Source organism: Papio anubis, chromosome 10 (assembly GCF_008728515.1).
Source record: "Papio anubis isolate 15944 chromosome 10, Panubis1.0, whole genome shotgun sequence".
Classification (NCBI taxonomy): domain Eukaryota; kingdom Metazoa; phylum Chordata; class Mammalia; order Primates; family Cercopithecidae; genus Papio; species Papio anubis.
In genome coordinates this window covers 5,583,930-5,597,343 of record NC_044985.1, presented here as the reverse complement: position 1 = coordinate 5,597,343, position 13,414 = coordinate 5,583,930, and the positions used below count along the sequence as shown (strand labels likewise).

General features: G+C 40.4%; 1 protein-coding gene across 1 annotated transcript in view; it reads left to right on the top strand.

Moving 5' to 3' along the window:
- CNTNAP5 (contactin associated protein family member 5) overlaps nt 1-13,414 on the top strand; it is an 832,800-nt gene that overhangs the window by 715,613 nt on the left and 103,773 nt on the right. The window lies entirely within an intron of this gene.

Genomic DNA, 13,414 nt, shown 5'->3' with positions numbered 1-13,414 from the left:
ATATGGAAATAAAGTCCGGTCTGCACACTGGGCTATGGGATCCCCAGTCTTATTTTTTGGTCCTGTTCCCAGAGCTCTTATAGTGAGACCCTTTTTTCTCTATACAGGAGATAAGAGTCCTTGACCATGAAAGAACTGAACAGCCCCATGAAAAACGTGTGATAACCAGAATTATAGAAATGTCCCCTCATTGAAAAAAGTAGTTTACCCATATGATCACCAGACAGTAAAGCCCATCTACTGACCTGTGTAGCTTCTGCACTTGGGACCTTCAGTCCAATTTGTAGTGCCTCAGTCATAAGTGTGAACAAATAACCAAGGCTATTCAGTACTTTCGCCAGCCCTCCAAGACGAAAGGTGACAATGAAAGCACACAAATAAACAAAGGTAATGGAGAAACAGGGGTGATGCAAGAGACACGAGAAACATTAACAACATAATATCTTCACCTAGGTAGGGTAATATATAAACCCATAAAACAATAATATGGTATTTATTTATTTATTTTTTAAGCAACAGAGTCTCTCTCTCTTGCCCCGGCTGGAGTGCGGTGGTGCAATCATAGCTCACTGCAGCCTCAAACTCCTGAACTCAAGGAATCCTCCTGCCTCAGCCTTCTGCGTGTCTGGGAATATAGGTGCAAGCCACTGTGCCCGGCTGGGAACATGATCTTTAAAATAAAACTGGCAAACAATGAGAAAGAATTTTTGGAAATGTGATAGAGAAATTTGTTAAAAAATCTAGAAAGGTGGAAGATAAAACCTGAGAAATCTAGCAAGTTGAATAAAAATGCAAAAAAGTGGGCAATCAGAAACAAAGAAGAAAATCAGAGGGTCAAAATGTAACGTCCAATATCTAATAGCATTTACAGAAAGAGAGAATAAATGTGGAGAAGGTGTTAGCAAATATATATTGAAAATATTTTATAGAATAAAACTGATGTAAAAGTTTGTTCTCTTACCCAGCACAGTGCATAGAAAACGGCATACCCAAGGCAAAGGCAACATCCTAAATCTCCTAAAGATAGGCGAATCAGGAGGCAGACAAACATGGAACTCCTCAAGAAAAACACTGGACATTTGCAGATAGTGGAAAAATATCACAATTCTAAGCGGAAATGGTTTGCAAACTGGAATTCTATGTTTAGTCAAATTATCAGTCGTGTGTAATGTCATTATTGAAGACTTCCTAAATATCTTTCCTGGGACTCTACTTGATATGCATCATTATCTGATATTGCATAAAAACTACCACCAACCTTAGCACCTTAATGCAACACACCTTGATCACCATATATAGTTCTGGGAGAGGTCAGGAATCTCAGCCTGGTTTAACTGGATGATTCCAGCTCTTGGTGTCTCTGAGGTCAAACTGTTGTCCTGGGCAAAGAGCGTGATAATCTGCTTCCAAGCTCCCTCGTGTGGCTGTTGACAGGAGATTTCAGGTGCTTGATATGCTGGTTTTTTAATAGAGCTGCTTAAACAGCATGTCATCTGGCTTCCCCAGAAACAATGGAGGACAGGGGGCAAGGGTATAGAGGGAGGACACACAAGGACAGTTAAAACAGAAATCAAAGTCTTTTAGAACCTTAAATGGAGAAGGGATGCCTAGCCCAACCTGGGAGAAAATGACACAAGGGTGTGAATACCAGGAGGCAGGGATTATTAGACGTCATCGTGAAGATTGCCTGTTACAACGTGGTTCACCCAATTAAAGAAGTATATAAAAAAGAAAGACACGAGACCCAGGAAACAGAGAAGCCACCACAGGACAGGACAGGTACTTCGGGATTGCAGCTATGCAGATGTCACAGAGAAAAAACAGTCTGGGTCAATGGTTCTCAGCTGGGCATGATTTTGCCCTCCCAGGGGACATTTAGCACTATACAGAGACATTTTTCATTGTCAAGATGGGACTACTACGAGTATGCAGTGAGTAGGAGCCAGGGATGCTGCAAAACATCTGTAAAACCAGGATAGCCCCCATGACAAAGAATTATTTGGCCCAGAAGGTTAAGAATTTTAAAGTTGAGGAAACCAAGTCTATAGGTCTAGAATGAGATACAAGAAAACAGGGCATTTGGAAGGAGGATCCTAGAAAAAGTATGCAAGTAACAAATACCAGCTTTATCACTTGCATGCATATATCAGACAAACAATAAGGACTTTGAAAACCAATCTCACCAAAATGGTGATAGACGTATACAGAAAGCATGAGAGGAGCTCTTATGTGACTCGGTCTCAGAAAGGCAGCTCCTCATTTTCAATGTTGGTGGGCAAAAGATTATATCTAAAATGTATAAATCAAGAAATAACAACATATTTAGTAAAATACAGTTAAAATAGCAAGAAGAGTAATAGAACTAAAAGTAACTGCATGTGAAGAGGAAGGCGAGAGGGTGAAGCAACAGCTGCTTTCTTATGTTCAGTTTTTCTATACTATTTGACTTTATAAATGCATTACGTTGATAAAAAATTAAGTGCTTCAAATAAATCTATTGTTAGATTATAAAGAAAGTGGTTTACAGTTTTGTTAAAAGAAAATTAGTTTTTTTTCCCCTACCAATAACTATGTATAAATATCTAAAGGATATTGGCTGAAGACACATGAGATGACTATGTGGACAGTTGCACATATGCCCCCTTTTGATGTTTTCAGTTAATGTAGTTCTTCAACAAGTGAATGAAGGAATTAATGGAACAATACATGATGAAATAATTTAACTGAAAACAGGCGGGGCGCGGTGGCTTATGCCTGTAATCCCATCACTTTGGGAGGCCGAGGTGGGTGGATCACCTGAAATCAGAAGTTCAAGACCAGCCTGGCCAACATGGAAAATCCTGTCTCTACTAAAACTACAAAAAAATTAGCTGGGTGTGGTGTGGGGCACTTGTAATCCCAGCTACTCAGGAGGCTGAGGCACTAGAATTGCTTGAACCCGGGAGGCAGAGTTTACAGTGAGTCGAGATTGTGCCACTGCACTCCAGCCTGGGCAACAAGAGCAAAACTCCATCTCAAAAAATATATATATATACACACACATATATTTATATATATACATTATATATGTATTTATATTATTTATATATATATTAAAAAAACAAATGATTTTACCCCTTTTTTAAGGGTTAAGCACATTTTATTTAAATAGTTCATGCTAAGGCTAATAAGAAGCTCCTCATTGCCAGATCTGGTTCAGGCCTTAATCTCATGAGCTACCTAGAGCACACATATGTAAACCAAAAATAAAATTTGAAGCCCCCCCACCCCCGATTGATCATCTGAGTAGAATCCCTCCCTACGGCAGGGCACTCCAAAGTTAACTTCAAAGACTGGTTCATGCCATGACAGGAAAGGGCCGGTCGGGCATACCTCATTATACACTCCCCACTTTTGGAATTCAGGAAAAGCCAACTAGCATTTGGCACTAACACAGACCTTAAATCTCATAAGAAATATTTACAATCTATTCTTTCTAAATCCAGCCACCTGGAGGCTTCATCTGCGTGACAAAACTTTGGTTTCCACAACCTCTTATCATAACTCAGGCATTCTTTCTATTGATATTAAGTCTTTCAAACAATCTGAAAAATTGTAGATCTACCTATAACCTGGAAGCCCCATCTTTGAGTTGTCTTGCCTTTCTGGACCAAACCAGTGGTTATCTTAAATGCATGTGATTGATGTCTCATAACTCCCTAAAATGCATAAAACCAAGTTGTCCCCCAATCACCTTGGGCACATGTTCTCAGGGTCTCCTGAGGGCTGTGTCATGAGCTATGATCACTCATATTTCACTTGGAATAAATCTCTTCAAATATTTTACAGGGTTAGACTTTTCATTGACACATGCCCTTACAAGAGTGTTGGAGCTCTATTGGCCACTTCTCAGTCTTCTGGATGAATATCTTGTCCTGAGCCTACCCTTTAAATGTTGACTTTTTTGTGTCAGCTCTGTTTTTTTGTTTGTTTGTTTTTTCTTTTTTTGAAGGAAAGATATACCGTCACTGAGCTAGCTCATCCATTCCCAGTCCCATTCCCATGACTTCAACTGGTTACTGTATGCTGATGAACCCAAATCTATATGCCTAGCTTGGGTAGGTCTATTTGGCCTTAAAAGAATTGTCCCAGTTACCTACACGGGCAACTTTACTTGGTTGTCCCCTAGTCCTCTGAAACTCAACACTTCGCAAAATGAACTCAAGCTCTACCTCAATCTCTCCCCACCACTCCAACCCCTCAGCTAGATCTGCTTCTGCTTGAATTTTTCCTTTTTCAGATAAATGTTCTACATTCACCCAAATGTCCATGTCAGAAACAAGTGTCACTCTTCTTTTCCTCTTTCTCACCCCTCCGGAGTCCATCAGTCACCACACTTTACTGAATATACTTATATTGCATGCTTCCACAGTCTCTTTAAATCTATTCAATTCTTCATACTCCCACTTTGGCTATCTTTGTTCTGGCCACCCTAATCTTGGAATTAGATTACTGCCATGGAGTTCAAATACTTCTCCGAACCTCTAGGCCTGTATTCTTTTAATTCATTCTTCATTCTGACCAGGGTGATCTTTTAAAAATTCAAATATATTCATGTCACTTATTTTTTGATAGTGTCCCATTGCCTGCAGGCTCATCTCCAAACTCTCCTCAATCCCAGTCTCTTGCTATCCTCTGAAGTTGCCTTTCTTTTTATGATTCTCACACTACACTATACTCTCTATCTATGTTAAATTATGCTCAGACGATTAATGCATCATGTTCTGTCCTTCCTCTAGGTCTTTGGACATTTTCTTACCTTTGCTTGAATCCTCTTTTTTTCCTGCCTCCATTCCCTCCTTGCTGGAAATTCTAATTTCTACAAGTTATGGTTCAATGTCACTTTCCCTGGGAAAGCTTTCCTGGTCCTCTCCCAAAGACTCCATTAAGTGCCCTTCAACTGAGCTTTCTGTATCAGTCTATTACAGACATTTTCACAATTACCGTTCACTTATATCCACTGCTATGATCTGAATTCCAGGACTCAGCACTCCTGGCCTAGCACAATGTGGGAGCCCAGTGTCTACAGGCGATAAATACTCCACCATTGTGGACAACTTTTCTTAGTGAAATTGCTTAAGAGCTTCTTTTAAAAATAGGGCTTTTTTTTTTTTTTTTCAAGCAAAAGATCCTTTTTTACAAGCATATACTCATGGTTCATCTTTAAAAGAGTTCACTGGCATATCTTTGTTGTGCACCAAAGCACACTGAAGAAGGAAAAAGAAGAAATTACATTGGCTAACAACCTTGCTTAAAAGCATAGAAATAAAATGAGAGTAAGACTTCAAAAAGTTGCAGATAATAAAAATGGGTTGCGCTCTTCTTATTATTTCTAATTTTGATAGATATTTTTCTTCTCAAAGTATAATCAGGGTCTGAGAAAAAAATACCTTAAAAGGGAGGCAATTTAAAACAGGCAAAATATTGCATTAAAAAATAGATAGGGGAAAAATGTGACCAAGTCATCAGCTCCGTGATGCTAATACTGTTGGTTTTTAGGTGTTTGAATTGCCCACCTTAGGTGGGGCCTCTGAAAAGACAAATGAGATTGGCAATGAAGCGCCTGATAGTTTAAATGAAAGCACAACAATGAAAATCAAAGAAACAGCACACGTAATTCCCCTCTGACGGTCCTGATTTCCAGCTCTCCGTAGCAATAACTAAGTAAGCCTGGGTGTCCAGCACCATAGGCCATCGACATTTGTCAGGCTTTTCAATAAACTGGCAATGAAAGACTAAATCCGTTCAAGGTGGGAGATAAATTAGCACACAGCCAAAGGTACTGGAGGAATAAGCACTGATTTCGTAGCTGAAATATTTTTTGATAAAGTAATAATCCTCGGTAATCTCTCTCCAGCTTTAAATAACAGCCGGTCTTTGTGCCGGCAGTTTAATTTTGTTGGCTGCCCTTGTCTTACAAATTTATTTAGTGGAGTCTGGAATATCATTTTGTGCTGAAAGCTGAAGCCTTTGTCATGCTGAAGCCCGACAGAGGCAATAAATCAAGGACAAAGTCAAAAGGAATAGAAACGGGCTATCGGAAAGTTATTTCCCCAGAGCCGCTGAGCTTTCTTCTCATGCTAGCAGGTGTATTGCATCAGTCATGTCTTCCTGTTAAGTGCCTATGTTGTAATGATATTGACTTACAACTACATTGCACCCTGGTTGGCATTGCTCCAAAGTGCTTAAGATTCATCTATGGGAAATACATGCTGAAAATAGCGTCATGAAAATATACAACTCCAGTTTTCTTTTCTTTCTTTCTTTTTTTTTTTTTTCTTTTCCTCCTCTAAGATCATTCTTCCCAGGAAATGAGGTTTAGGCAACTTCCCCAAGTCACACCATTTGTACATGGAAAGATGTGCAACTGAATGCTTTTATCCTCCAGCAAGAACTGTGCTGGGACACGATATTCAACTTCAACTTCTTCCACTAATTTCCTCATTGGTGTCTAATCAATTAATAAATGACGTTTTAAAGGTAAGGGGCCACTATAAACTTAAAATGATGAAACCAGGACTAATATTCTTCAAGATCTATGTTTGCCAAATTGGTCATTACTGAGAAGGGATTGTGGATAAAGAATATTTAAGTGTTTATAGGGATCGTGTCTTACTGTTAGCAATATAAATGAATAAAAATCACTACACTAGGAAGCCAGGGAGCTGGGTTCTTGTATTAGTTTTCTATTGTTGAGTAATACTTCTACAAATGTACTGGATTAGAAGAGCAAACATTTCTTATCTCACAGTTCCCTTGGGTCAAGAGTCTAAGCACCATTTGTCTGTGTGCTCTATTCAGGGGCTCACAGGCTACAATCAAGGTATCAGCTGGGATGTGGTCTCATCAGAGGCTCCCGTGGGAAAAGTTCTGTTCCCGAGCTCTGTTAGGTTGTTGGGAGAAATCAGTTCCTTGTAGTTTTGGTTCCTATTTTCTTTCTGGGCTGTCATCTAGGCTCTGCTCCCACCTCCTAGAGACCACGAAAGTTCGTTGTGGCACTCCCTATTGACCTTGTAGCTTACCTTTTTTTTTTGAGACACAGTATTTGCTCTTGTTGCCCAGGCTAGAGTGCAATGGCACAATCTCAGCTCACTGCAACCTCCGCCTCCGGGGTTCAAGTGATTCTCCTGTCGAAGCCTCCTGAGTAGCTGGGATTACAGGTGTCCGCCGCCACACCTGGCTAGTTTTTGTATTTTTAGTAGAGAAGAGGTTTCACCATTTGGTCAGGCTGGTCTCAAACTCCTGACCTCAGGTGATACACCCGCCTCAGTCTCCCAAAGTGCTGGGATTACAAGCCTGAGCCACCATGCATGGCTGCAACTTGCTTTTTTAAGCCAGCAAAAGCAAGCAAATATATATGTGTGTGTGTGTGTGTGTGTGTGTGTGTGTGTGTGTGTGTGTGTATGGATCTTTTAATGTAATTGCAGGGAGGATATTCTATCACTTTTGCAATGTAATGTAGCCTTATCATGCGAATGATATCACATCATCGTTGCCATATTCTATTTGTTTAAAGCAAGTCATGAGTCTCAACTACACTCAGAAGTTGGGGTTCTATGTGGGGTGTAAACATGAGGGCCACCCTAGGGTGTTTCTCCCACATAAATAGTCCTTCTTATTATTAAAAACCAGATACTCATATATTCGCTCTAAGCAGCAAGAATGAATGACTTATATTAATACTAATCAAAATTGATAAATCTCACAAAGTTAATGTTGAAAAAAACAGACCTAAGAAAGGCACATTCTCTCTATGTTCATTTTATATAAATTTTTAAAACATGCTAAATTAATCTGTGCTATTAGAATACTGTTAACTTTGCGGGTAGGGAGAATAAGGGAATGTGAGGGGATTTATATGGTGATAGAATGTTCTGTCTCCTAAACTAGATGCATTCCATTTGTAAAGTGTATGAAGCATGGAGTTTTATATTTATGTGCACTTTTATAGACATAAGTACAATTATTCCTTATACTTCAAAAAAAAAAAAAAAGTAATACAACACAAAATGAAACAAAAGCACTGAGTTAACTTAGATTAGATGCTTAATTTCTCTGGCTCTCATTTTTCTACTCTATACCATGAGGTTGGTCTTGATGATGTTTAAGTCTATTCTAACAGATGATAGCTAGAGTTGTATAAAGTCTTGAGAGGCTATAAAACTCATTGGATGATTGTGAAGAGCTCAGGATTAATCGTGTCCCAGCACAGTTCTTACTAGAGGATAAAATTATTCAGTTACACATCTTTCCATGTACAAATGGTGTGACTTGGGAAAGTTACATAAACCCCAGTGCACTTTTGTTTTCCTGAGGCCTTATGCAGCTCAAAAAATATCTATACTCCACTAATTTGGCAACTTCTTTGGATCAGGCAACTGTGGTATAACCAGGGTGGAGAGCAGGCAGTGGTGGAGGATTCTGGCCTGGGTGTAGACAAAAAGGAGGTGCATTGCAGAGAATTTTAAAACAATAATAAAACTGAGTGCAAATGGGCCAGTCTTGTGTTACCACCATATAACTGCCTTTGTAGACAATGTTAGCCACCAACACGTTCTCACACACTGCAGCAGACAGTTCCACCACTGCCCCATGTTTTCACTTGGCAATCGTGCTAAAATCATATAAAGCACTGGCTGCAGATATAGCTAAGATGTGACACTCTATGCTGAGACATGTGACATAGAAACTGAGGAATGTGTGCGCATCCACCTAACACTGTGTTCACGCCAAGACCCTCTTCAAAGATAAGTCTGGATATTCAGAAACATACTATGTTTTAGCCTCACTTGTCCCTCAGCTTCCTCCTCCAAGCCCCACTGAGCAACCACGATCCCTGGAAGTATTAGGTAACTGGCTCACAGAGATGCTTGCTTGAGGCCAAGGGTTCAAGACCAGCCTGGGAAACCAAGAGAGACCCCCACCTTTACAAAAATAAAAATAAAATAAGGTTGGCATGGTGGTAGGTGACTATAGGTAGTCCCAGCTACTTGGGAGGCTGAGGTGAGAGGATCACTTGAGCTCAAGAGTTGGGTGCATGGCTACAGTGAGCTATAATTGCACTACTGCACTCCATTCTGGGCAACAGTATGAGAACCTATCTCTTAAAAAAATACATCTCCAATTTAGTACCTGTTGATTATCCCTTCACTTGTAGCTTCAAGAAAAATTCTGAATCCAAGCACTGCTGACCACCTCACACCTGCAGGCTGCACGCTCCTGCCATCTCCCCCGCTACTTTCCACTCCATCCCCCTCCTGTAGCCACAAGCCTCCTCCCAAGCCTCCTGCCCTCTCCTCTGGACTGCAGTAGTCTCTTCTCCATAGGGCATCCAGAGCTATCGATTCACAACATGAGAAACCAACTGCATTTCTCCTCTTCTCAAACCTGGATCTAGTAGGCAGTACCCAATCTGGCCCCTGAACTTGATCCCAGACTTTTTACACCTACTGTCATAGACCTGAACTCATCGACCTCGTTATTTCTAGAATGTGCCCAGCAGGCCACTGTTTAGGGTTTTACACTAACTTTCTCTATCTGCAAACCCATTTAGCTCAGTTTCGTGTAGACCCCTGTAAATGTCACCTTGTCTGACAGTCTTTCCCTGACCACAGGCTGCCATGTGAGGAACCCAAGGAGTGGGGTTTATAGAAAACATGCCATCTCCAAGTCAGCCCCAACCTTCACTCTTTGCCTTCTACTCAGCTTGGTGTTTCTTCATCGGCCTCTTATACGAAATTACATTCTTTCTTTATTTTTTTTTTTGCCTGTCATCCAAACCTTAATGTAAACTTTGGAGGGCACAGATGTTGTCCTTTGTAGCTAGGATGGAGTTTAGCACACAGTAGATATTCACTAAGGTATTCAGTTGACTGAATGATTGAAAGTCTGGTTTAGCTTTTACATTAGTCATATTGAATTTTCACTACCACTTAGGGCTTCTATTTCTGTTTGGTAAAATTTTTCCAGCAAATAACATGGCAGTATGGATTGATTTGATACCATGACCTGAGCTTTGTTGGGAATTTTAATCATCTGTCACCAGAATTTCATCAAGAGTAAACAACTGGTGATGCTGTTAATGCAGCACCTACATGAAAGCAACATTCAGGCCATACGAAATTAACATTATCTTCAAATAATAGTTGGTCAGTGGAGCCTGCTGGGCTGAGATGTGTTTGAATGATTTCATCCTCTAGCTTCAGGGCTGAAATTAAGAACCAGGTTAGACAACTCCAAGTTAAAGGAAAGAAACAAGAGCAGAAGGGAAAGGAGGTTCAGGAAGCCAGAATAACAAAAGTGTAAGAAAAAATAGACATTGAGAAATAGAGAGTCTGGGACAAAAGAATAAAAGTGGAGAAAATATCCAGGCCTTGATGCCATATGTCCCTCAGGCTTTCCCATCAGCTGCACAGTTACTGTGTGTCTCTTTCTTGAAGTTTCTTCTCTTGGCCCCCATGCTTTCCTCATGTAGGCTCTGCCTTACTTCCTGTCCCAGCATTTTAGCCTGGTTGGTGCAATTGCGTATCAACTTAAGGCCCTAAAGTCACACAGCTATTTGATTTGCAGAACAACATGTAAGGGAGAAGATTCTCTCCCTTACAGAAATGGGACAGACCTGGACAAACAAATAGAACTTCCATGAGTGTGCATTGTTCTTTCTTTCCTTACTCTAGTCTTACCACATACCCAGAGTTAAGCTGTTATCTATTGTAACTTAAAACCTTTAGTCCAACTTTTTGTTTGCCTGGAAGGTAGATGTGATTTCAAACATTTGAGGCATTTTGAAAGTCTCAGAATATTAGGAGACTGTATCATTATAATAATTGGGGATTGAATCCATTTACAGTGTATGTCCGAGTACTACTGGTCCATTCTATCACACATTGGGAGAATGATGGTTTTCCACTCCATAATGATATCTAAACCACAATTTGATCAGTAACCCACAAGGAAGGACCTGCTCTCCCTCTCCAGTTGCTTCCTAATCCCACTCCTCAGATGAGGTGTGAAGGAAGGGGGAAAAAGAAAAGTAAAAATGCGGTGAATTTAGAAGAAATAGAAGAAAGAAATGACGCAGAGGGGAGGGAGAAAGAAAGCAAAAGAGAAGCAAACATTAAATAGGTACGATCCAAAAATCCTATCAGTGGAATTTTTGAGTTGATGGGCTTCTCCTTTTAATCTTTTCTAATCCTCTCTTAAATATGGTAGTCCCTCATATGTATTCAACACATCGTTATGTGCATTATCTCTTTGGATCTGTATATCATGCCTGTATTAATCTGATTTGCTGTCATAGCTGACAAATCTCAAATCTCAGTAACTTGTAATAGCGTTAAATGCCACTTACTTTCACATTATATCTCACTGGCTGTGGGTTAGCTTCTGTGATTTTGTTCCATGCAGTTTTTCATTCAAAGCCCCAGGTTGAAGCAATAACTCTGTTTAGGACTTTCTATTCTCAAGACAGAAGAAAAGATTGAACAAACCTGTGGAAATATGCAGTGGTTGTCACAGTTTGTGCTCGCAGGCCCTTTTTCAAAGGAAGTCGGAGGGTTATTCCCACGTCGCCAGGCAGGGAACCATGCAGGTCCCACAAGGCATGGCCGGTCTCATGGCCATAAGCCAGGGTGTGTAATTACCTTTTACAGGAAAAGTAAATATGTATCTGGGAACAATAATACAACCTACCTTAATACCACAGTAAGTTAATAAAGCTTGTGGGCCCACTCTACTTATAGATAAGAAAACAGAAGGACAGAAAACTAAGGAGAAAAAGAGCCTGACCTACATCTCAGGTTATGTAATTTCCAGATCATTGATTCAGCCTTTCCATCCACCTTCTTTCCCTCCCCTACCTTCATTTTCTTTTACACTAAGGGAGCACCGCTCGAAGTGCAGCAGGCACAGAATCACCTGGAAGACTCCTTGAAACACAGATGACTGGAACCCATTCTCAGAATTTCTGATTTGTTACGTCTGGCATAGGGCTTTTAAAAAAGTTTCATTTTTAAACAAGTTCCTAGCTAGTGTTGAGGGTGTTGATCCTGGGACCACACTTTGAAAACCACTGCTTTAAGGGCCAGCTCCAGAGCAGAGTGCAATGGACAACTATTCCAATGAGCTATCTTTTTAGGCTTTTTGTAGAACAAGTGAATAGTGACTTCGATGAATTCTTTCTATGATTTTAACAGCTCCTCTCTGGATCTTAGGAGAGGCGACAGAGGCCCCATAGTAGTAGCTCTCCAAATGTGGTCTCGTGACCTACAGTACCAGCATTGCCTGGGAATTTGTTGGAAATGCACATCATTGGCTCTGCTCCAGAGCTACTGACTCCCGATTTCTGGGGATGGGGCCAAGCCCTCTGTGTTTTACATAGTCCTCCAGATGATTCTGATGTATGCTCAATTTTGAGAAATGTGGTTTGGTCCTACAGACACCCCTGTGGCCACGCTGCAACACCATGGTGAGGTCTTCAGGACTTGTCTGCTGCATGCCTGCTGCTTGCTAGAAGTGAAAGCTCTCAGCTCCAACCCTGTATTTACTGACTGGTCTTCATGTTGTGGGACCTCTTCTTGCAGAGCACCTGGTCTCTGTCGCATTACCCAGCCATTTAGTCCATTTATTACAACTGACTATCTGCTTGACTTTCAATTATAATTTTACCCCTGAATGATTCTTGGTTCTATGCTCTGTGGCCTCAGGACTTATCTTCCTGCTCATTTCCCTCGCCAATATTAGAACCTTACTCCAGGTGTAGCTTATTAGCCCTCTTGGAAGGGGGTTTGGTGTGGGGATGCTTAGACAGGGTTGGTGTGAGAGCCTCTATTTCTGATGATTTGTAATTTTCCATTAAAATTCTTCGCCTTCCTTCATTACAACCTTGTCTTACTTAACTCTTCCCCTCATTCTTTGAGACTAGCTTTATGGACAATTTTAACCAGTGTATGAAGCAAATAATTACAGTCATACTATTGTGTATTTATGAAACACAAATCATCTAATGGGCTGATTGCCTTTGCATGAGTTGTTCATGAGAAAACACGATGCAATTACCAGTCTCCTTCCAGCGAGATGTACTGTTGCCATTTTTAAAAAGCATTTCTACATCCAGAAGTCATTTAGTCATTTCTTTAAATAAAGGGAAAAAAAAAACAAGGCTGCAGACAATGAAATGAAACAGATCGACATCTCAAATGATTTCTAGGCAAACTCTGAGTCATTTCACTTCAAATCTGTGATGTTTAGACATCAAATGCAGATGTTATGTTTACTCACTGCAGAACATTCCTTGAGTCTTGGCTTGCATGGAAAACTTTCATGGGATATTCTTTTAGACAGTGTATGTCTTCCTAGCTGAGAGAAATTTTAAATA